Source organism: Empidonax traillii, unplaced genomic scaffold, assembly GCF_003031625.1.
Source record: "Empidonax traillii isolate 1590-97213 ecotype Southwest subspecies unplaced genomic scaffold, ASM303162v1 scaffold138:size3245559, whole genome shotgun sequence".
Classification (NCBI taxonomy): Eukaryota; Metazoa; Chordata; class Aves; order Passeriformes; family Tyrannidae; genus Empidonax; species Empidonax traillii.
Window position 1 is genome coordinate 628791 of NW_020955331.1, and position 22028 is coordinate 650818.

A 22028-nucleotide genomic window follows, 5' to 3' on the forward strand; every position below is an offset into this window, starting at 1 on the left:
GAATATTAAAATGTGAGCCCCAGGCCTGGTTGTGTTATCTTATCCACTTTATTCTCAGTGCTTTATGTGGAGGCAAATTAACCTCCCTGATCCTACTTACCACTTTCCCTGTGTGCTTAATCCCAGGCAGCCCTTGCCCCTGTTTGCCAGGAGAGGTGTCTGCACTGAACCACTCATCCATAATGACCTCCAGCTCTCGTTCAGGAGCTCTGTTACATGCAGCCAGTAGTGCTGGTAAGGAACAACCTCCCCTCCTCCTCCCTCCAGATACCTTGGAGCATGGGCTGCAGGAATGCATTATAAGTGAGCCCTGCTTATGCAGTGGTCACCATTCCCTGGCATGGCTGCCTCCTCAACCACCTTGCCACCAAAGAAGGGGATCCATGCCCTTTGTCAGTGACCATTTTACACTGTCTTCCAGATTACTGATTAAAAAAACATAGGGTAAAGCAGGACTGAGTCCCAAACCTGCTTGGAATTTGTTGTTCGGTGATGAGTCCTCACTGACAACAACATTTTGAGATCTGTCAGTTATCCAGTTCTCAATCTGTCTCACATATCCTCTGGTTCATACTATTCTGTGCTATTTTTTAAGCAGGATGTCATGGTTTTAGCTCAATCCCCTTGCAGAAAATCTAAGTATAGCATATCTGCGTAGTTACTTTTATCAGGCAACTTTGTAATCTCTCAAAGAACTAAATCAGGTTTGTTAAGTGCTATTTTCTCTACAACAACATTGAATCACATTCACAGAAGAGGGGAATGCTAAGAAGCTATTAATTTTATTGTTATTAAATTTATTATTCCCATTCTTCTTATAGTTTTTTATAGTCATCTGCTGTCCTCACCTAACTGGGAAGACTGATCTTATATTGTCGGTCTCTTGGATGTAGGTTCTGCCAGTAGAACCACATAGAAAGATCACAAAGTACCCTGGCTTAGCTGACCCTGAGGGAATGGCAGTGACTTGGTGAGTGCTGTGCACAGCAGTGGGTTTGCATTGGAGAGCATAGCCCAAAGCAACTGGTTCTTACAAGGCAATGGCCAGACTGTGGCTGCTGTTACAGGGGTACACCTCTGCAGGCCATCTCTTGGGCTTGGGCATGTACCACCAAGCCATGCTTGTCTGAAACACCAGCTCCAGGACAGAGGAGTGGAAAAGGGCTCTGCCCTCCCTGCTCCTTCCACCCTCTCTAGGTGGTCTGTCAATGTGATCAGGGGGATGCCATGACTTCATTGTGATAAAGATCTGGAGGAGAAAAGGAGAAGGGATGTTCTCAGGTGTTGGATGCTGTCTTTCTTGAAGAACTGCTAAAGAATGACTATGTTCAAGTCCCTTGAGTCAGCCCAACTTTATCGTGCTACAAAGCAAGGCAAAACCTTTGGATCTGAAGTCTTACTGATGGAGTGAGCATCCCATGGGTTTCTAACACTGCCCTAAGCTGACCTGCTTGGTGATTTTTCTCTGGTGAGTGTTGCAAAAGTTTATCTCTCCTTCCTAACAAGGGTTCACTGCAGGGAGTCACTGGAAGATTGTGCAGCACCTGCATGGAACTAGTCCCCTTCTGTGTGGGATGTGTTAGCAGCTGAAGAGCTGAGCTCCTGCTTTTCTTTATGTGCTCTCCTGACTCAGCCAATCTGTGTTACAAGCACAGCTGCACTCAAGAGAAGAATATTTTATAAAGAGAGTTCAAACTGGCTCTTCAGCTGTGGTAAGTTTTCAGCTACCACCTCTGAAGCACGTCCTTCCTTCCTGATGGCCACGTCAAATGGTTCTGCAAAGACACTGTGGAAAGGAGGCCCAGATACGCAACATTTGATAGCCACCTCTACTTCAGAAATGCTGTTCTCATCACTTCCTGTCTTTATATGATTATTAACAATAAAACATGCCTGAGGGATGGGCAGAATATAATCGCTTAGAAGAGAAACATTCCAGCTCGTGCCTTCTAAACACTCCAGTATGTCACCGGCCTTCAGGTCATCGGGGACTGGGAGGATAGATTCTATTTTACTTCCTTAAGAAGATAGGAGTTCTCATGATTTATGTCACAGTAACCAAGATCTAAAAAAGTATGCCATATTTCCACTGCAATTTTCTTTCTCAGATGTGCCAGCTGCTCTTTTTCACACTTTTGCTGCACATTTACGAGAGTGAGAAGGAATGCACACACATACACGCACACACACACAGCTGCAGCCGTGAGACCAGCCTGGCCTTAGCCCACACAGTGCCTTTAAGCCCAGATATGTATTTAGCTAGAGCAGAAGAAAGAAAAAAAAAAGTTAAAATTAAAAATGGTTGGTGTAACTATGTCTGGATTCCCAAACACCTGCACCAGGGTTTCCTGATATTTTTGCAGACATTTGCATCAGAGATACAGCTGCCACTGTGCTCACACAAGACCTTAACTTTCATTTGACTGTGGCTGTATTCTTCTTTCATTTTCTCCTACTTAAAACAGAGCTGAAATCTCATGTGCACCCAGAACTGTAATAGTTGCAGTTCACGCTTGAGAAAAGTATCCAAGGTTATTACACCAGTTTAACATCATTTGGGCAAAGGGTTGCAAGAGGCTGTGCGTGCTCTTTCGGTTTAGTTTAATTTGAATACACGAAGAACAAGCTTAGACCACTGTAGCTGTAATGGATTTTAAATAAGACTGAAAATTTGTTACAAAGGAAGCCTAATTTCGTGATGTTGTAGCTTTAGGAAGGGCAGACCTTTCTTGCTGTTTTAAGGGAAAAGACAAGTTTTAATTTGTGATAATTTTATTCCATCTGCAATATATCTTTCTTGATGAGTACATTAGTTTATCATATGCTGAGGACTTCAATAAAATATCAGGGCCAAATTCCCAACTGAATGCATTCAAACATTCAAACAGGCTTTTCTCTGGCAGGTATTCCTGAGGTGTTTATAGAGTCTTCCGCTGACTTTTCTGGGGCATGACAATACTCACTACTGTGATCTCTTACTGAAAAATGCCCAGTTATACCACAGCTGCCTTAGACAAGTCGTGCTGAGAGTGAGAAATGCAAGTCAGGCAGCCAGTTCATTCATCTTTCTCAACTTAGAAAAAGGAGAATGGGGACTACCACTTAATGTTTCTACACGGTTTCACTCTCTGGTTCTCATGAGGTAGCAAAAAGCTAAACATTCTTTAGAGGAAGTCAAGCAAACAATTTCAAGGAGATTTCTTAAAAAACAAACAAAGAAAAAATCCCACAGAAAAACCAAACAGCAACAGCTGAATGTATCTCTTTATCTTAGAGATTCTGTAAAAACCGTTGCTTAACTAAACCTAGATTTGGGACCTACACCAACCTGAGGGTTTCCTTTAATTAAAACATCATCCGCAGTTCAACTTAGGAAAAAACACAACAACAACAACAACACAAACTTCAGAAAACAAACGAAATGACATCTGTTCTTCAGGCAAGGCTCCTTTGTCCTGAATTCTAGAGAGCTGGTTATTTCAGGAGAGAATTATGTGAACAACTAAGATTAAACAGAAGCAGCAACACACCCTGACGCAAGCTTGAGGGTGTTGAAATCACTCTGCTCTTCTCCCCAAAGACATTTCAGATCCCATTTCTTGAACATTGTTTATGTCGAAAGCGCTCACATTCTGATTTCCTCTACAGCCAGTTCGCAGCTCTCTGCAGTCTCTAAAAGCATCATCAAGCGTTTCCTCATTAGATAATATCATCACACACCCTAATGATTAGGCTCAATGAGTCACCTTCCTTTTTAGAGCCCTGTATTCAATCCAAAATTGTGTATCCTCTCTCCCTTGAAGAGAACTCCCTCCATATAGAGATGTCTCAGGAGACCAGCCCAGCTGTAGCAACAAGTTCATTAGCCAGCCCATTGTGGTGGATACTAAAACCCCTCTGTGTGATACTAGAGACAACCAGACTGGTGTCAGGGTTAGGGGTGCTGCGTGCTGGGAGCAGTGCAGACACTTCAGAGAGGGGAGCCCTTGCCTGGAAGAACTCTGAACTCTGAAAAGCAAGAAGTCAGCTAACTGGTTAGTGAAAAGCTTTTGGGGATCAAGAGGACAGTAAAAAATCAGTGTAATTGTGAGGACTTGGGATGAGTAAAAGGAGGGGCTTAATACACCAAGTCTATGAGGAAGGATAAGAAAGAAGAAAATGCTAAATTGAGACAATGAAACCTTTGTAGGCAACAAAGCAGAGGCTACTAGAAGAGGAAAAGGGATGGGTCCCTCCTGTTTGATTACAAAGGCCTTTTCCTGTCATCTTGCCTGCCGAACAGGTTTTACTATTTGTCTCATTTTTTTTTTATTTCAGGTGGCATTAACAGTAATTATAAAAAATAATGGCATCTCTATTGCCATATGCAATGTTTACATTTCAATAAAAATCTTCAATATGTAGGCAGGGGCCAGGGAGAAGGCTTTTCCCCAGGGTCTGTGACTGGCAGAGGGGACTGGCGGGGTAGGACAGCATCCTGTGGCCACCTGCACAAGCAGCCGGCTTGGCTGGGACAGCAGCCAGGCAGGGAAAGCCTGTCACTCTCCCAAAAGTTTTCATCAGAGGGCTTTCCTGCTCTTCCCCTCCAGCACTAGTGAGTCGTGGACTCTTTAGGACCTTTGCTGCTTTCATGTATTTTTATTTTATAAACATTGCAAAAAGCAGATTCTTCCCCTGGGAAATGGCCATTTGCATCCCCTTGCTCACAGATATTTAAGAGGGTATCTAAATGTCTTGTGTTTTTAATCAGACTTATATTAACCCCTCCCATGCAGCGTACTTGTGCGCAGGTAACACAGGGCTGAAACAGAGGCAAGCAAGTCCAAAATATGAATCAAGAAGTGGCCTCCTCAGGTGCCATTTAAATGTAGCCATGTCTCAGCCCAAAATGTTCTGGCAACTTTTAGCTCTTGAGGCGTCTGTATTTCTGCTTCTGCCCTTGCACCAAACACAGCAACTAGCTCTTGGTAGTGTTGAGCAGCACAGTCTACACCTCTAACATCTCAAAACTAAGCTGAGAAATGCTTTAACTTTCAGTGGCACACCTCCTAGAAGATGTTTTCTGAGCACATGTAAGACTTGCACCAAACAAGCTGCTCCCCTTTTAGGGACAATGTTTGAATGTTCCCTCTTACTCACCCTCTCACTGATAGGATGTGCCACCATACAGGAACATATCCCCGCTGCCAAGCTATAGGCTGCTTGGGCATGATTCCCTGGCTTTCCTAGTGAAATGATGACTCACTTCAGCCTCCTGGTTAAGGAACTCCTGATCATCCTCTCCAGAATCAAATGGGGTGTATTTCTTCTATGCATGGAATCATAGAATGATATGATCATTTAGATTGGAAGAAATCTCCAAGATCATCAAGTCCAACTATCAACCTAAAACAGCCAAGCCCACCATGCATAAAACCATATCCCTAAGTGCCAAATCTACACATCTTTTAAATACCTCCAAGGCCCACTGTGAATTAGACACTTCCTCTCATTTCTATACCTGGTTCCTGGAAACCTTCCACCACCACAGGGGGCTTTATAGCAGAGTATGGAGATGTGGGACCAGCAGCCCTGTAACGACACATATCTATTCACAAACCAGCCCTGCTCTTCAGGTGCTGCTGCACAGAGGGGTAGAAAAGTCCCTAGTTTGGAAGTCTGAGTGCTGAGAGAAGGTCACAGAGAGAAGGGCTCTATACCATCTCCTATACAAGCCATGCAAAATGAGCTTCGAATGAAGGGTTACTATAAACATATTCTGCCAGCTCTTACTGAGGACAGTAGCTTGCTCAGAGCTTACCTGTACCCTTCCTCTGTCTCTCTTCGCCTGGGAAAATGGGTCTCTCTTAAGCTGCCTTCCTCATGCTGCTGAGGACTTATGGTCCACCTGGCTCTTTGGACCCAGGATATTTCTCCCTAAGAGGGAGAGTTCTCTTCCACTCTCCTCCTTTCTTAAGCATCACTTAGGTTTCATTGTTTTCATCATCAAAGAGGACCTCTTAAACACTGTCACAGTAAGTCCTGCCCAACAGAGGAGGTTTTATGCCCTGCAAACTGGGGAGAAGGCATAACTGCTCTGTTTTGTTCCTGTTGCACCTTGATAATTTTTTGCTCCCAGTCATCCCTCTCATCCTAGGTCTTTTCTCCAGAGGAGGTATTCTTGTCTCCCTGTCATTGTTTCATAGACACACGCTTAGAGATTTCCCAATGGTAGTATGTGGCAACAATGAATCCCCAGTGCACGGAAATGCACATGAAATTGTATTAGTCACACACAATTAGGCAACGCACAGTCACCGTGCAATCAGGGGAAGCCTAGATGCAGATTATTGAGGCGCAGAGGTTTTTGATGAACCCTATTGTCACCCCAAAATGTTATTATATGAGAAATAAAATATTTTCCCTGACAAAGGTTGTGCTGGCCAAATTTTTCAATTTGAATTGCATTTTAAAGGTTGGAAATTACCTTTTTATCATTTCTGAAATGAAAAATTCATTTAATTCAAAATTACTTTTGATTTCACAATTTAAGCTAATGAGGTTTTTTTTATCATGGCTGAATACAAAACACTTCAAAATTATCAAAACGAACCAGTGTTGATTGCCCCCGTTGAGCTTTTTTTCACACTTTCTTTATAAAAATGCTCATCATCACCTATATTTGGAATTTAAAGAAAAATGTTTAAACACTGAAAACATTTGCAGGACAGAACAATCATGAGTTGCTCAGCTCTAACGCAACAGCAATTTCACCACCCCCTTGTTATGTGATTGTGATATGCCACCTTTTCTTCTTGACATCTTCCAGAGGATTCGAGCTTTCCTTAGGAGAGTTTCCTGGCTATGCAGTATTTACAAGCTGCAAATCCACACCAGACTTTTCAGGACGCTTGCTAGTCCATGCAGAGATGAAGGAAATGGATGTGGTTTGATTTGCCCAAGATGAGTGGGGTCTCAGTGGGGCTCAAATGGTGTTGACAGAGCAAAGGGAGACCTCTGCATGTTTTTCAGTCTCCAAGTGAGATTTCCAGCATTGTTTCAAGGCTGCAATTGGTGAATTACCCATCATTATAATTCCATTATAATAACTGGAGGCACGTTCAGTAGCTCAGCATGTTTCCCAGGGGTGGAATGTCATAGGCATTTCATTGCACATGCCACAGGTACTGCTGGCCAAGGTGTTCCCTGAGACACAGGACCTCCCCCATGGGGGGCTGGGAAGGCAGACACACATGCTTGAAGGGAGCATCCCGAAACTTCCTGCGTGGCACCTTCCTGACTTCTACAAAGAACTCTCTTTGTAAAACAAAGCCCAAGGTTCGCTGAGCCAACTGGGTATCACCCTGACCAATGTCACCTGTGCACTTCCTTGGACCAGCCCCTCCATCTACAGCCCTTACCCTTTGGACTATACTTACAGTGTTACCCAACATGTCCAGCCACCATAGCAAGGCCACCCTTGCAGGAGAGCCTGTAAGGTCCCTGAGCACTGCAAAGGTGTCTGGAACCATTACAACCTGCAGTCCTTGGATGCTCTGTGCACTTTCATGAGCTGGTGGAACGGGGAGCAGCAGCAAAGGGGAATTCCTGGGACCAACCTCATAGGTCCTGCTTGCTTTTGAGCTTCAGCCAATGAAGAGTACATGGCTTTAGCAGCCTCAGGGCTTTGCTAATGGGACCTATTGGAAGTTTTATCAGGTAAACTTTGATAGCATAATGTTCATGCTTTTGAGTTACCACAGAACAAGGGATTGTTGGGGAGTGCCTGACTTTTGTTTAAGAGGCCTGCGCACGCCACCAGCACAGAGAGTAACTTGTTCAGTCTGGGAACAGATGCCAAGGAGTCTGGATCCCAGTCTTTTGCCTTCTTAAACCATCAGTTTTCCTCCTTCATTGTAGAGAACAATTTATAGTCTACCAAGAGACACTGTGTCTGATGCTGACCAGAAGTCTATTCAAAAAACCTTGCATAACATGATTGAAAGCAAAACTACAGTGTGTTGCAAACCAAGGTAATCCTGAACACAGTAAAAACTGAAAGACTGGGATTTCCCTAAGACAAGTCTCATGTACCCAGGCTTCGCAGGAGTGATGTGATGGCTAGAAAAGAAGGCTGCAGTGCCTAAACAGCCATTGCGAATATGACAATAAACAGTTTGTTTTGAATTATCTTGCATTCAGTATTTTATAGTAGGAACAAGACAGAGCATAAGACAGGAAATGTGGGGTAAAAGCTCACTAACCTCAAGCTTTTCCCAGCAAGAATAAAAAAAAACAAAACAAAACAAAAAAAAAATCCAACAGCATTAAACCCCAAAATATTTAATGCATGTTCTCTTTTGAAATACTCGTGTTTCAAACACGGGAGGCAGGGCTGCTCACATGCCCAGCTGGCAGCGTCTCCCCTACTGAAGCAAGAGTTGTATCGGTCATCTGATTCCCATCTTACATAATACAGAGCTCTGCCTGGCCATAATGCAGCTGGATGGGGAAAATAACCAGAGCTTTGCTGAAACACACTTGTTACAGTGGGGCCTTAGTGTTGGTTCACCACGGTGTTTCCAAAAGCTAATTTTAGTAAAGATACACAGGGTATCCAACCATATCAAGTGTCCTCTCCTCCAGCTGTAAAAAATAACAGGATGTAAATTGCTCTGAAGTCACTTGTTCATAGACTTGTTCCTCCATGTGGGCCATCCTTTTCAGAAAGTCTAAGCTTGTGTGCCCTGGGGGACCTGAGAGGTAAAGTGCACACAATATGTAGACACACACATATACGTACATGTGTATATGTATGTGCTTATACACAGATACTTGTCACGTGTACACATTTTGGAGAGGCCAGTACATTGGTTCAGCAAGCAAAGGTCTTGGTGAAGCTGTTACTTGAACAAAGAATGTCTCCCCAAGGCAGTCTGGCCAGCTCTTATGTTCCAAGATCCCTGGTTCTCAGAGGATGAAGGGCAGAGTCAGGGCCCATCCCTGGTATAGCTGAAAAGCACAAAAAATATTTGTTGTTTTGGCTCTTCCCCTCAGCGCGGTACCCTTGCTCAGACAGTCTCCCACACCACTGCCTGGCCCACAGCTTGTACCCACGGTTTCTCCAACCATTTTGGTTAACAAAGCCAGCCTGACCAAGAGGAAACGAAGTTCTTCTCTTTTTTTTCTTTCCTCTTTTTTTCTTTTATCAGTCATTCATCTGTCTCTCTCGTCCTGTCACCACAGAGAAGATGTGGTTGCTGGATCCTGACGTTTCCTCCCACTACCCTCTGAAGCAGCCACAGAGGATGGTGCTTTGATAGCACAGAGGAACAGCAGGAATTCAAGCCCAGCCACAGTGTGGTCTCACAGCCTTCAGATGCTGGTTCCTTGGTAGTCCTTAAGAGCCCTTAAAGTAGATGTAGGTTTGTGAAACTCCCCTGTTCCCATGCTTGTAACAGTCCTTGTTTGTTTTTCTTTCAGTGGTCTGTAGTGTGTAGCATGAGTGCTAAAGGGGAGCACCATAAGCACTTTCTAGTGATTGAAATTTTTCTTGTTAAAAAAACCCCAACCAGCTTGCTATTGTGTAGGCTTCACATAGGAGCATCCCACTTCACTCCAGAGTTGGTTATCATTTAAATAGGAAAGCACTCATTAGGAGTAAAGAAAAACATCTTTTCCTCAGTCCCATGAGCACCAAGTGCTCAAGGAAATCTTTCTCACAAAAGAAGAGCAAGACTTGGGGCTTTCTTCTAATGCTGCCTTTGATGTGCTGTCTCTTTTTCTGTCACCTATACACATACACAACAGCAGTTGTACTTGTTGGTGTATCCTTAATGAACTAATTTGTCCTGATATGTGAGATTCAAAACACCATAACTCCTCTTCTGCCCTACCCCTCAGATATCTGTCCATACCACTGTTATTGAACACTTCCCAGGGCTGTCGACCCTGCACAGGCAGACACTGCTCAACTTATTGAGCTCTTCTCTCCTTTTTCAAGTGGAGGAGATTTCACTCAGGAAGGGTTTGCACAGGGAAGAGTTTACATCTTAAGGCTTTTTCCACTCCCTGTGCACTTTTGCTTCTCTCTAAATACAACAAGGAAGCTCTGTAAATTACTATTCTATGGATAAACGCAATCTCCTGAAAAACTTGCTTCTCCATTGACCTTTTCAATCCATTGAGCTTTTATGTGACTTGGATGCTTTCTTTAGCTAAATATTTATATAGTAAACATTCAGTGTATGGATGGTTGTTACAACTGCAAGCTCTGTGGGACAGAGGCTGGTTCCCTGCTTTGCACCTTGCACAGCCATAGCCAACACAATGCACAGCTACAGCGACAACATTCCTATGGCTTTTGAAAGGCACAGACTGTGACTGACTTTGTCAGGCACAATGGAGCTGTTATCATCAGTTGCTCTGAGAAAGAAGTTTCCACATTCACCTTTTCTGCAATGTCTGAGGAGAATAGAGGGGGTGTTGAATTTTATCACGACAATATTAGAAAGAAGATGAGTCAAATATGCCACAGGGGTGTCCATCAAAGACCAGAGATGAAAGTACCAAATTCCAGCAGCAAATTGTGCCTGGCAGACACGATGAAATAACGCTGCTTGAAGGGAGTGAGGGGAAGTGTCACGGCACCCCAGGTGCTAGGAGTGCCTCTGTGAGCACCAGAAGAGTGAAGTTGTCTTCGCTGCCACGCTGCAGACTTTCTGTCTGACGCCGAGTGAGTCACTGACGTGTGGCTCACTGCAGGAGTGCAAGTGCCTGACTGCTGTGGAAATCAGTGCAGGTCTGCTGCTGAAAAAAGCTTAAGAGGTCTTCTCTCTTGTGACGTACAGATAATATTTCCTCTACTCCTTTATATGGTAAGGACTTTGATGAATTAAGTGGTTTATGCTCAAGACTGCAGCCTCAAGTCCTGAGCTTTGGGGACACTTCACTGTTATTTTGGTACAGCAGTAACTAGGGAAGTCCAAAATTTGGTCTGCTGTTTATGGGGAGGGGACATCTTGTGGACATTGCAGCCCCAGCACAAACTCTTCTTGCCCTGCTGTGCTCCATTTCATGCAGACTGGACTGCCAAAGTCTTGGTGGGGCAATGCTTGGGTTCCCCTGTTGCAGAATGACCTCTCAGCGGTGGATTGCCTGTGTCTGCAGGGCACGCTATGTGGCCAAGGGCTCGCCAGCCAGCCCCAGAGGAAGCTGCCTATGCTCTGAAATGAATTTTTTAACCAAGAAACAAAGTTTCCTTTCCTGTAACCCCAGACTTATGAGTCAGCACTTCACACATCAATTATTTACAACAAAAAGCAAGAAAAGCAATTTTAAGATTTTGTAGGATGGAGGGAAAGTGAAGGGGAGACATAGCCCACACAACTGCTACATTAAATGTATTCCCTTTCTCTGCTTTTCAGGTCCCCAAGAAATTTTCTTTATCTTTGTACAGTCTTTTGTGTGTAGCAACTCCAGGCCTAGACATTTGTGTTTAGCCTCAAGGTCAATGCAAAGAGAACATGTTGTACAGCTAGGCACGAAGAGCTGAAATAACTTAGCTATGCCTTTAATTCCCTTGACCTGCTATGTCAGGATTCAAAAGCAGCATGTCTGCACTCCCTCCTAGGAGACACGGGAATTCAAGTAAGGATACCATCCTGTTTGTGCAAGGTACCTGAAGGCTTTCATTTATGCATGCTTTGGCAAGGAATGTGCAGCTCTAGATTGTAAATGAAAATTGCATCGAGTCACAAGGAAAATCCATGCAACTTAACAACCTCTATGTCTAACCATGCTGGTGAACATGGGCTGAAGCCATGGAGGCAAACACAGCCTTCTCTATGTGACAAAGGGATCAGTAGCTGCCTAATGTGTTTTCCAGCCTCCATGGGCTGTTTGGCCACCACGATGATGTTGTGAGGTGGTGACAAAGGATGCAGGAAGTTCTTATGAGGAGGATGCTGTGATGAGGAAGCAAACAAGATGAGCTGTTAATGAAAGACAAAAAACACTGAAATCCCTCAGAATATGTGGGGACTTTTCTGGTGAGTAATACCAACATTTTAGGAACAGAAAAATGAGTCATTCCTCTTCCACATAAACTCCTCTCATCCTACCGTGATTTAAAAACCAGCACAGTCCCATGGATTCCCTCACCAAGGAATGGAGTAAATGACATTTCTCCTGTAGGGAAGACAAGGTTTCAGCATTTGCCCAACACACCTGTGTCCTGAGACACCTCTCAAGGAAGGGTGTGATGGTGGGAAAAGCCATTAGGGCCATAAGAGAGAATGTTAAACACCTTTGGGCTCTGTCCAGTGAGAAGAACAGTTACCCTGTCCTCTCACCACCCAGCTGGAAGCAATCTGCACCAAAAACTATATGAGGGTTTGTATTATAAACCTTTCCCTCTCTTCTTCCAGCCATCGGTTGCATGGGCAGTGTTGGGTGCTGCGGATGTGAAAACTGCCTGCCTCGCCCTGCTCAGAGTGAAGTGGCTGGTTAGAGCAAGTAGAACGGGTGAAAGTCTTTGTTATGATGAGCTGGTCACAGGCTCTTGCACTAGCCACCTCAATGGAGGGCTGTGAGCGACATCCGTAAACACGTTTCATGCAAACATCGTTACCCTTGGCAGCTGCAGTAAAAAAGCTGCAGCTTAAACGAGCGTCTGGTTCCTCAGTCTTTCCTGTGCTATGATCTCATGTTACAATGTGAGCAAACTTCCTATCTGTGAAGAAGGGAAGCAGAGAAACCCCTGGGGAGCTGAGGTGGATTTTCCCTTCTTCCCATCAGGTGCTACTTTTAGCACAGGGCTGCGGTATATCCAGGAGCCTGGGTCAGGGTTAACCAGGGGCTCCCTGAAGCTCCACTGCTGAGATGTTCAACCTCCATGCCCCTTTCTGAGTTGCTGTTGTTCCAGCAGCAAGTACTGAGGTCTCTCTGGGGTCCTGCCTGCTTTGGGACCCTGCTCTGCTGGGTTTCCTCAGAGAGCAAGGCATGGTAAGAGGTCAGTGTATCCAAACCAAGTCTCCAAGAAGCAGGGGGGGCTGGTGCTGGCATGGAGGAGATGGGTCAGGCAAACCGTTCTGGCAAACTGCTTAGTGCCTTTTTTTTCAATCCTCCAAAATCTGGGTCTCTTACTGTGCTCAGGGCTACCCTGGTCATTCAAGGAGGAGGGGAGGATCTGTGTGCGCCCATCCAGCAGGGATCCTGGGGGACACATGGCTTGCCCAGATGGGTACAACGAACGGGTCCAGTGCCAGCCATCTACAGCAAGAACAGCAGGAACTTGTCTAGATACCTTCGGGACCCAGCTGTTTATTTTGATAGTGTGGCTGTGTTTGGATTTCTGCTTGTGATTTTTCTTTTTTTAGAAGTATAGGGGATTAGTCTTGGCTTGTGCAATTGTTGTACCATGTTCTGGTTTTGTGTTGTACAGGGCTCAGCAATGGTGTCAGGAGATGTGCCCCTTAAGTACTCTTATTATTTATCCTCATTGTACAAGCTGTACCAAATAAGTACCAGGCATTTCCAGAAATTGCTATTGATTGGGCAACTGCGTTTACAAAGCTAATCAATAAGTTCCCCCCACCACATATTTATTTGTGATACAACTGCTCTCTTTGTGTGCCTCATGTGCTTTCCAGAGATTGTAATTTGTCCAGTGTAAATAGCTGATTTCATTCTTTTTCCTGGGGAAAAAAATAGCACTGCTATTATAATGCCATGCCTCTTCTGGTGAGGGAGGTGTATGTGTCTTCCTGCCTTTAGGGTGGGTAATCTCACCCTTCACAGGAAGAAGATGAAGGGATGGGAAAGAGCCTTGTTGTTTCCTGAACAGCAGAGTTACCGAAGTCTCCTGTGGATTTTTGTCCTTTGGCCTTTTCATCCTACTTCTGTTTCTACCATAATAACCCCAGCTCTTTTCACCGCTCTTCCTGTGACTCTACGACACGGAAGATAACGTAATGCTGTAGCTGGGACAGAGCTGAGCAAGCTCTGGTTGGCCAGCCAGGACACACGTGCTGTTTGGCCAGGCGGCTGTTCACTCCCTAAGGGTTGTGTACCACATGCCTTTCCTCTGTAGCTCTGCCTCCACTCCTCTGTGGGTTCTGCCAAATCCTGTAGGCGCTTCTTGTGTCTGAAATTTCTACCACTCTTTTGACTGGGACCAAATTGAGTCAAAAGGTTCAAAAACTATTTGAAGAGGATGTAGGGTGGACCACCTGAGTGTCAGTTTGAGAAGAATCCTTTGTGTGGATGGCTGAATCGCCAAAATATTTAGAGTTCTATTTAGGATTCAGAGTTAAGATGAGTTTGGATATCTTCCTCTTCTGGCCTCAAATGACTTCATTGATGCTGCCCCTGCAGTCCTGGTTTGCCTATGGTGAGAATGAGAAAGCACATAAATCTCTTCTAAAGGATTTCCCCACAAACTGGAAGCACCAGAATTTTGCAAGAGCTTTTTCTATAGTGTGGGACTATGATTAAAGAGACATTATCTTTTCTTGCTCCACTATTTCTGACTATGCCCTGTGTAAACTTGGGTATGTGAATGTCTCAACCTTTCTCTGTAAAGGAGAAACAGACCTACATTTGATTTTTGAAGCTCAGTGGATTCCACATTTCTCTCTGCAATTTTCTACTTTGATCTGTATAGTCACCACAATTTGCCCTATTTTGCATGTTTCACTTTACTCTCACACACAGATCTGCTACCGGATCCAGTAATGGGTTTAAATCAACAGGCTCACATGTTGGCCATAATTCTCCAAGATTTTGAGTCTTTCTTAGGTACTACTGCTCTGACCATAATACTAAGCAAGGCCAAAAACAAGGTAGTGTAGAATGTGGTGTACAAGGATGTTAATTATTGTCAAAACAGTAACACCAGTATCTTTATTGCATTCTTTCAGGAATTCTAGAACCTGTTGATCAGCCATCTAAATAGGGAAACCCAAATAATCCTTCTTGAAAATCGATTATCAGGCAATAGTATGCTCTGTGTATAAGACTCAAGGAGTTTTCAAAAGTTATAGGTGATGTTTGGTCAGCTGGATGACTGTCCAGTTAGAGCACAAATAACCTGTAACAAACCACAGTAAATGCTGCATCTTCCCCACCTGATAGTTTCAGGACATGGGAAGGAGCTGAGAGTTTTGAGGATGCTGTTGGTAATGGGCTAAGCTTAAGGTGTAGGTCATGGTGACTATGAGGGAAGGTTGAAACCCTGTACAGCAAGGGGTAGGTGTGCTGGTAGACGGAAAGGACGCGGCTGACATCTAAGAATGAAAATTCTTACATCATGAACAGACAAATCATGAGGCCAGAAATAGCTTGGATGATAAAATATAGGTGTATGATGAAATACTTGGTTCCTCAGCCTAAAAGAACTCCTATTGCCAACTTCTCTCATGTTTTTAAACAACAAAAAGTGGCTTTCTTTGGTACTAGATACAGTATAATGCTATATCCTGAAAAAGTCAAATTGACCTGTATATAATTAATGTTTCTCCTTATTATACATGAAAGCTTACAGCCAGTGGAGCTAAACTTAAAACTTGAACCTTTGTCTTCTGAATCTGACTGAGATTACTTAAATTCAAGGCTCTAGACACAATTACAATTAACTCCTATTCCTTCCTTCTGCTCCTCTGTACATTCAATTGCTTGTCCACACCCTCAGCTTCTTGGATCATTGACTCAGATGTTTAAATGGAAAAATACTCAGCACAAGTTTATTGCAATGAGCAGAAGCAAAGAGGGTCTCCGCAAATATCTTGGTTCTTTGTATGCAGCTGGGTTCCCCTTTGTTTACTTGACTTCCCAAGTTATTTTCAAGCCACTAAGGTCATTGCTAGTTAATAGTTGGCTAGAAATCAATAGACAGAGAGATGGTTAAAGATAAGTTTTAATAATGGGTGCAATCAAATTCTAGTAACTTTTATCTCTCTGCTGCTGCCAGTGGTGGGTGGTTTTTGTGCACTGACTTCATTCATCTCCCAGCTGTACAAACTCCAGGCAGGGTTTTATCTTTGTAAAATAAAAAGCCCACCCTGGTGCTTAGTGCCCTGCTACTGGAAAGCGGAGCCCACGTGTGCTTCAACGCTTTATGTCAGTTTCCACAGGATTTTCATCCCATTTTCACCATTGTCTTGAGAAAACAAAGTCCCAAGACAGGAAGTCAGACAGAGATAGAGCATCATTATGTTTTGATTGATCTCTGAATGAATGGGGGCATCTGAAAGTCTCAAGGAGCTAACTAACTAACTAACTAATTAAGGAATTAACTCACTCTAGTTAGTTCAGGTTAGCGCTTCTACACCCTAAATTGAGCACATGGTTGAAGCTGGATTTTAAAAGAGCTTCACCTTAGAAGGGAAAATATTGTGCTATGATTTATGCCCTAAAACTTAGGGTTTGCTTAATTTGGAGTGCGTGCAGGGCACTGAAAAATTCTAATAGTTATCTCTTGCCAGCTGGACATTACCACACACAAAAGAGATTTCTTGCAAATACCTCTGGTGTTGAGTGAACAAGTGTGTTCAAGGCATGTTGGAGACGATGGCTGCTTTGGGCTTTGGATCAGGTGTTGCATGATGCTGCTTGTGCAGAGGCTCCTTGGCTGCCCACAGTTTGCCTGCCAATCCCGTGCCTGGCACCAAGTTCTCTTCCTGAGGGTTTTGCAGAATGTTATTGGGCTGTGATGCAATGGCATCTCATCCATCCTGCTGCAGCAGATTCCCCCACGTAGGTATGGCTGGCACTTCCATGCGTGCTCAAGCAAGTTAAAATCTTAGACACTCCACCTAACGCCCTGCCAGATGTTTTCACAAATATGACAGGCCACTGGGATGGCCTGAGCATGGAGCGCCTGCCAAGAATTTCAGGGACTTGTGCTCAGTTCCCTGTTCTGCCCCAGACTTCATATTCTGCCTGAGGCAAGTTACATCAGTGCTGTGATTCAGTTCCCTAGGAGTACAATAGGAATAGCAAGTGTCCCAACTTGTGGGATTATTGCGATGGTAAACACCTCCAAGACTGAAGGATGCTGTGCCCCTGTGATCGGGACAGCCATATCACCAACTGTATAAAAAGTGCTCTTTTACCTGATGAATGCTTCAGGGAATGCTAAACCTGCTTCAGGGTGTGGGAAGGGACTAGGTAACCATCTCAGTGCTCAGGACCTCCTCCTGTGAAAACATTGGCAAATCCTGAAGGTGTTGCTAAACTGGCATGTCACCTTAAAACTTGAACCAGAAGCACCAGGCACCTGAGATTCCCCTGTTGTAAGAGCTCTGTCCAGGCTGTGAATCAGGGGAATGAATTCAGACTGTGAATTCTGGGCTGTGGATTAATTCCATGAATGAAGAGCTGCAGGGCATAATTAACTAGCCAATGCTACCTGCTCAGGAATTACCTAGAGCCTGCAAATGTTTGCAGCTTCTTCGGAGTACAGAGACACTCAAATGAGTGCAAGGGTCACTAGGAGCTTAGAAAAGTTAATGGCTGCACTGCCCTCTCAAAGCTTGCAATCTCCTTACATGCACCACATCTCCAGAGGAGCTGCTTCTTTCTATCATGTCCACCCCTCCCTCTTTTTTTCAAGAGTTGGTCTGCTAGGATAAAGACCTTCTTGGCAAGAAGCACCACTTTTCAATACACTCCAGCTGGTTTGTCAGTTTCAACCAGTCAAAGACACCTGCGTGGGCAATTGAAGAACACCAGGGCATGGGTTTTAACGATTCATTGGTGGAAGAGATGTGGACTGTTCATTACAAATCCTGCTGGAGATGCATATTCTGAATGATTCTAGTAGTAACCTCTGAGTAACTTCATAAGGTATTAGATAAATGCAAAGTGGCACAAGAAAGAATGGGAGAAGGTCTTAGGGTTGTTGAACATCCCCACATCATATGGAGTCCATTTTCACTATGAAACTGTTCACATGTATTTTACAATTATACGTAAATAGAGTATGCAGTTTCAAAATTAAAAGGTGAAAGCTGAGTTACCAGTTTGTTATTACTTGTGTGCAATAACAGGACACCTCAATGGGTTCAAGGTAGTCCTGTTTTTATGGGTATCCTAGGATGCAGACCCTCTGCAGTGGCATAATCTAGCACACCAGCTCATCACATTGTCTAAGAGCTATTTTCTTGTTGGTCTGTCTCTTTTAAATAATTTTCAGTCCACTTTAGGAGGTAACATCTCTGTGTTAATGCCCTTGATAATACATTAGAAGGGGCAAATACCTTGCCCCAGTTTTACCAGCCTGTTTTCTCTATGGATTTTTGCCATAGGGAAGTGATCAGTGAAACAAAAATATAGCTGAGGATCTATTCCTGCTTTCAGTGGGCAAATCATATCATATCATATCGCTCCATCAACCTGTTAAATATAATTTAATTCCTCCTGATCCATCTTCAGAGGCTACAGGCTGTTTGCTTGTCTGTGAGGATCAGCAGGTGAGAGCAGAGTTTCCTGGTGCTTGTGATAAAGAACGGTCTGTAAGCCTATCTGTGCTTGGTACCCTTGCCTCTGGTGCTGTGTGAATGGTGTGTGGTCAGTCCCACCTGGCACGGAGCCACACCTGAAACCCAAACCTTTTCTGGGCTGATAAGCCAAGCAATGTAATGAGAAAGGAACGCTCTGCCTTGCTTTCAAACACACTCAAGGACACACACAATGTCAGCTTGTCCAAAGGCAGGAAGGATTTGTTTGAAAAGAGACGCAAGGAAAAAAAGAAAGTAAAACCCATATTTTTTTAATACTGAGCAAACAAAGTGAGGGTTTGGATGTTTGCGGATTAGGACTTAAAATCTGTAAGCATTAGGCTCTCATTTGTTTTGAATAAGGCCAAGGTCACAAATGACCCGAACCTGTGGTTGTGTTGCTTTGCATGAGTTAGAGTTTGTGAATGAGTAGTAAATTTGTCCCAAAACTGCTTCTGAAAGGCCCAGGCTGTTTGCTCCTTAGTGTCAAATGTAGTTTGAGCTTTGGTCAAGGGAAGAATAGGGATGTTGACATCAAATGTTTTCCCAAGGCTTGCAGACAGCATTTTGACTTCTGTTTCAAAAGGATAGTTTTGATGTGCAGAACTTCAGTTTGAAAGTCCAGAAGGAGAGGGGGTAAAGTTAAGTAGTTCCAGCCTTAGAATGCTGCTTGTCAAATTAAATGTTTTGGACAGACCCTGAAGTAGGTTTCCCAATTATCTTTGTTTTGCTGAAATTGTGTGTTTTCCACTTGGTTGCCAAGGGTGAAGAAAGGAAACTCTTCCCTGTAGTCCCACCTAAATCAGAGTATCAGGTAGGAGATCACATAAAGGTTCTGGGCTCATTACTTTGGGTGCAGCACAGGCAAGTAGCAAAAACAACCTTCCCCTCCCTGATGAACGCCTGAACAGGAATTAGACAGGATGCAACAAGTGGACAAAACGCAAATGGGAGTGTTGGAGGAGGATGAAATGAGGAGGAAGCTGTGCCTTGCCATGGGCGAGCCTGCTGCCAGGTGGGTGTGAGGAATAGGCTTGTGGCATAGGGGTGTTTTAAGGAACTGTGTGAAAGATGCTACTCTGCCTGTTGATGTGAATTTTGAAGCCCACATGGTACAAAATAATCTCTGCTGTTTTTGGCATTAACGACTGGTAGTTTCATCAACAAGACCTGAATGTGAATGCTGTCATGGGAGTTTCTGCTTTCTTCACTGTCTCAGATAGTGCTATAAGTCATGCTCAAAGCTTGTTGACGTTGTCTGGGCCCACTGCCAAGGCCCATGCAGGAATTGTCTGGGGGTTTGGGGGCTTTCTCTCGTGGACAGTCAACCCAAATGCTTTTCATCTTCAGAAAATGTCAGTTAACAGATCGAAGATGCTCAAAAATGCCAAATGCTCCTGGTTCCTGTTGTCTGCAAATTGGAGAGGTGGGTGCTCTGGCCATGACTTGAATAAACATCAGAGTAGGATTCTCAGTAGCAGCCAAATGCTTAAGTACTTTGCAACCCCGTGGCTCTCAGACAATTACAAAGATGTTTTTGTTGATCTTTCAGCAGGGGATGAACTGGAGACTTAGATCTGAGATCCTGCTTGGAGTTTGCAATTCTCAAAGCTGTGTTCAAACTTCCAACTCAAAAGCTCCCTTTGACACCTTGGAAATGTGCACCCATGGGCAGCTGAGGCAGAGAACAGGGAAAAAATGAAAGGCAGTGCAAGGTACCAGTGCAGCAACCAAATAATGGTTCAACACTTCTTTTTTTTTCAGGGTAATCAACAGCTGATCAATAGGCATCAACTAAAACTGTGGTCATGATCCAGCATTCGATTGATACCTGTCCTCTCAAGACTGGAACAAATATAATTTGTTCCTTGTTGCTATTCAGGTCAGGACCTTCTCGGTGGGTTTCCTCTAAAGAGATGAGGAGAGTAACTATTAAAACTAAAGGAGAATATTATTTGCTAACCACTGAATCCTGGGCTGCTAATTAGGAGAAAGTTTCTAACACTCAGATTTTGAAATTACTTTCCAATAGAAGCAATCAATGCAAGAATGTCCTGCATAAGGATGTGGCTTGACAAACTTAAAAAGAAAAAAAAAAAGTCACAATTACAAGAAGGTCTACAATAGCAAGAGCTTAAATATAGTAATCCATGAGTCTTTCCAACCTCCTGTTCCAGTTGTGATAATCCTGCGGTATTAGCTTTTGTTTCAAAGCAAGATGGACTAAAACTCATCTCCTTGGTATCATCTTTAGTCTATTCCCATCCCTAACCAAGCTATTAACTTGCAGTATCAGTTATTAAAGGCACCTGTGACCCCCTACAAACCTCCAGAGCCAAGTGACTGCCTACTTCTCCTTCCTGATCGGGTTTGAGGTCAAGATCTGAATATGCTTCAGCCCTCCAGTCCAATTAAAAAATTCAATTTGTGTTTAAAATTTGTTCGAGGGTCTTTAATTCCCTGCAGTGGATTCCTCCCCTCCTTGCAAAGTTGTAGGGAAAAGCATGTTCAGTGTTATTAAATGACTCACCAAAGTAGCCCAGTGGCTTAGTGGGCTTATGTGAGGCTTAGTGCACTCAATGGAGCACGGTGGGACACCCAGCACCGCCTGCCAGGTCAGGAGTTGAATCGGTGCTATCTGAGTGATATTATCCAGGATGCCTGGGGACAGAGGAAATTAAAAGTCACTAACGCTTACTGCCCTGAGCCAAGACTCAATTGCAGAATCACCTGCAGGGTTGGCCTGCACACCTACTGCTTTCCTTTTTTTTTTTTTTTTTCTTCCCCCTTGGTTGACTCTTAAATGTGTTTTTATTTCCAAGCCAGTGGATGGCATAAGGCTGGCTCTGGATGGCTGAAATAGTCAGGGATGAGGCAGAATGGGATTCACTGATGTGCAAAAGACCTTGGATACTGTTGGGAGTGAGAGATGAGAATGTTGGAAAATGAGCAGCTCTTTCCCTTTTGACTTATGATCTCTGAGCCTACAAAAAATAGATGTGGATGATGGGCTTTGCAGCCTGACCGGGGAGGGTGAGAGAAGTGGGGGAGAAGCAGGATAAGGCTGTTCCGAAATTTTCGTAAAAAGGCTTTGGTCAAGGAAAATCTGGGGTTTCAACTGACCATAGTTTTCTCTTTACTAGGAGAAATATTTGCTGTTGAATCTACACCTGCTGCCCTCCTCACCCCCTTTACTTTCCCACTGCCCCCTGGCTTTTTTAAACTGGAAGTTAAACTAATGGGAATAATTTTGGATCAAATGAAGTATCCCTCTTTTTTTTTTTTTGTTTTTCTTCCAGTTTTTAGAATATAATAAAAATTTTTATTTAAAAGAGATTGGAGTAGAAATGTAAAATATCAAGGTGAGCTGAAAGTTCTAGAAAAAAAATTCTTCAGTTTGACTCAAAATAAAACCTTCAGATTATTCTGAACTGCCGGTGAACCGAAAAATCAGTCATTTGCACTAATGATAAGTAACTGGCAGGTTGTTTTGCCTGTCAAATTCTGTGTCTTGTGGAGTGAGCACATTGTTGTCTGCTGACATGATCT

At 43.8% G+C, this 22028-nt stretch overlaps 2 long non-coding RNA genes across 2 annotated transcripts in view; both read right to left on the minus strand.

Annotated features, from left to right (window-relative positions):
• The window catches only part of LOC114057559, a 38386-nt gene extending 17252 nt beyond the window's left edge, over positions 1 to 21134 (minus strand). Inside the window, exon 1 of the long non-coding RNA XR_003571245.1 lies at positions 21010 to 21134. This is a non-coding gene — a long non-coding RNA (uncharacterized LOC114057559). The remainder of the gene's footprint in view (positions 1 to 21009) is intronic.
• LOC114057560 lies at positions 14574 to 17150 on the minus strand. The gene is made up of 3 exons (XR_003571246.1): positions 17094 to 17150; positions 16504 to 16658; positions 14574 to 14927 (listed from the first exon to the last, which is right to left on the minus strand). It is a non-coding gene; the product is annotated as an uncharacterized LOC114057560 (long non-coding RNA).
• Positions 21135 to 22028: the final 894 nt, after the last annotated feature.